General features: G+C 67.1%; 1 protein-coding gene across 3 annotated transcripts in view; it reads right to left on the reverse strand.

Moving 5' to 3' along the window:
* The window catches only part of MOB3A (MOB kinase activator 3A), a 21,388-nt gene that overhangs the window by 15,359 nt on the left and 3,264 nt on the right, over positions 1-2,765 (reverse strand). For 2 of the 3 annotated variants that reach the window (XM_077760674.1, XM_077760673.1), the window contains one exon: positions 1-123. The gene's annotated coding sequence lies outside the window, so the exon portion shown is untranslated. Of the gene's footprint in view, positions 124-645; positions 804-2,765 lie in introns of those variants that run through there. The other variant, XM_077760675.1, reaches the window with a different exon arrangement.

Genomic DNA, 2,765 nt, shown 5'->3' on the forward strand with positions numbered 1-2,765 from the left:
GGCCCCCCGCCTGGTCCGCACGCTCCCTGGCGCTGCCTCTGCAGAGGGGCCCCGGGCAGGACGCTGCTGTCAGCCGCCAGCCGAGGGGATGGGAGACTCAGTGTCCCCGGCCTCCCTGGAGACCTGGAATACAGAAAGAGGAGGAGGGTTACCTGTTTCTGGAACTCTCTTCTGGAAGGAAGCACGGGGCCAGATGGGGAGGTCCCCAGGACTCGTGGTCTTCAGTCTCGCCGAGAGGGCGCCAGTGGACAAAACGGTCCACCCCCTCGGCAGAAGGCACTGAGGCAAAGCCCCTGAGGAGCCAGAGCTGGCGGAGTCCCCGTCCTACGGCAGGAGGGGGCGTGTGCGAATCTGCAGAGCGCCCCAGGGCGCCCGCAGCAGGTCAGTGGTGGCCTCCGGGAAGGGAGGTCTCCATCCCTGGGACCTGCAGACGGGACTTTATTTGGAAAAAGGAGCTTTGCGGAGGCAGTTAAGTATCTCGGAACACGCTCCGCCTGGATTATCGAGGTGTCCCTAGTCCGATGACCGCTGTCCTCACAGAAGGAGATGCAGACACATGGGGAGAAGGCCCCATGAGGACGGAGGCCAAGGGGCGCGCCGAGGATGGCCGGCACCGCCAGGGCCGCGAGAGAGCCGGGAACGGACCTCACTACCCTGAGGACACGTGCAGAAACCACGTTCCCGACGGGCGGACAGGAGTTCTGGGGGACGCACTCCACCGCAGGGCGCAGCTAAGAGGCCTGGATGAGCCCGTCTGGGTCCTGTCTGTCCAAGCTGGGACCAGGATGGACGCCCACTGGTGTCTGGGGACGAGGCCAAGGCCAGGGCGGTGAGAGCCCTGTCTCCCCCGTGCTCCTCCCCTGCCTCGCTCTGCTCTGTGTCCTCTGTTACCTGGGACAGTACAAGCCCCGTGTCAGGGAGCAGGAGAGGGCGCAATCAGGCATTGTGAGGCCAGGGCACACTTGGAACAGAGTCACCACGCTGTGCCTGGCGCTGCCCGTCACCCCACACTGTCCCTGGAGCACAGGCCGGGCTGGGATGGGGGAGGCTGGGCGCCAGAGGGGCGGGCCGGGCAGGCGCCTTGGGAGTTCACCAGGCAGAAGGTACAGAAGGGGAAGTGCAGGGAGAGGGGGTGGGGGAGCCGGGGAAGTGCCAGGCACTGTCCCGTGGCGCCCCTACCCACTCATCTGCTTCCTCTTACCCTGCGCCGCCTACAGCAAGTAACCATGCACAACTCGGCTGTAAACGCCCACCGGCGTCTCCTTTACTTGCACTGTGGCGGCTCCTTCCTGACTCTGTCCGATTTGCTGTCTAGCAGCTGCCCCTGGAGGCCCAGCACGTGGCTGTAGCAAAGTACCACAGACTTAAGGCTCCTGACAGCCCAACCGTGATCTCAGAAAGTTCTAGAGGCTCCAGGTCTGAAACGGCCCTCCTGGGAGCTCCTGCCTTTCCCGACCTCCAGGGGCGCCGCACAGCTCTGACCTCTGCTTCCCTCATCACTCCCCCTTCTGCAGGAACCTCACTCCCCCCCCACCAGGCTGCAAGGCGGCCCGGCAGGGAACTTGCGTCACAGGTGCTACCTGTCGGGGTGCAGGGGTCCCCAGATGTTGGAGAGCCCGGGTGAGTGCACACAGCGGCCCGAGATGCAGGCGGGGTGGCCCAGGCGAGAGGCTGGCAATGGGGGCACCTGGGCTCCAGGGCTCAGCCACGGCTCCACCACGTCCTGTGGCCCTGTGTTGCCGGGACGCGGAAGGAAGGGGACTCCCGGGCCCCTGGGCTCTGAGAAGGCGCCCCTAGAGCCGGCGATTGCATTTCCGGGGCCGCGTGCAGCCTGCACACCTGCCTCGCCAGAACCGGGCCGGCTGTGCCCGCTGCCGCCGTGCCGCAGAGCCCTGGCTGAGCCGTTCGAGCGGCGTGGACTTGGCCACGAGAATTTGAAGAGGGACTGCCTGGAGCCGAAGGGCGCTGGCACCCAAGCACAGCTTCGAGAGCTGGTCCTTCTGGGGTCACAGGGGCCAAATGGGAGGCAGCAGCAGAGACAGAGCGACCCGCCTGCCCACGGCGCCCACTCTGGCCAGCGTCAGCCTTGTCTTTGTGTTTCCCCAGGGCCTGCCCACGGGGCTCGGGCGGCACCCGATGTGGGAGAGCGTGAAGCAGGCTCCCTGCCCTGGTGAGCGGGGGAAGGACGTGGTGGCCACGATCACGGCCTCCAAAAACCTCCGCACCCTGGTTCTGACCCGGAACCTGTCACGTGGCAGACAGGACCTTGTCAAGGCCCCTGAGGCGGGGGTGCCCCTGGGAGCCCCGGGGGAACCGGCCGGCCCCGCCCACGTCCGGTGTCAGGACTTCTGAGCCCAGGCCTGCCCACTCCACCTGGAACTCGGGACCTCCAGAACCACGAGGGGACAGAGGGGTGTTGCTTCGAGCCACGGGATCTGCAGTCACTTGCTGCTGTGGCCCCAGGAAACGCAGGAGCCACCAGTGACAGGCCCGGCCGAGCGTCCCGATGAGCCTGGGCTCAGCGACTCGCCGGGGACGTCGCTGCGTCAGCCAGGCCTGGCCACCCGTGGGCCGGGGCCCTTCCTGTGGGCGGGTTCGCTGGCTGGCGAGGCCCCACCCCTGCTCTGCGCGGACAGGTGAAGCCCGACCACCCCACTGGGCCCCCCTGAGCAGCGCGGGGGTCGGAAAATCCGCTCAAGGCAGCAGGAACCGTGCAAAGCACAGAAGGTGAGCATCAGGGGCGGAAGAGCCGACCGAGGGCGGGC

The sequence above is a fragment of the Crocuta crocuta genome, unplaced genomic scaffold (assembly GCF_008692635.1).
Source record: "Crocuta crocuta isolate KB4526 unplaced genomic scaffold, BGI_CrCroc_1.0 scaffold443, whole genome shotgun sequence".
In the NCBI taxonomy this organism is placed as follows: Eukaryota; Metazoa; Chordata; class Mammalia; order Carnivora; family Hyaenidae; genus Crocuta; species Crocuta crocuta.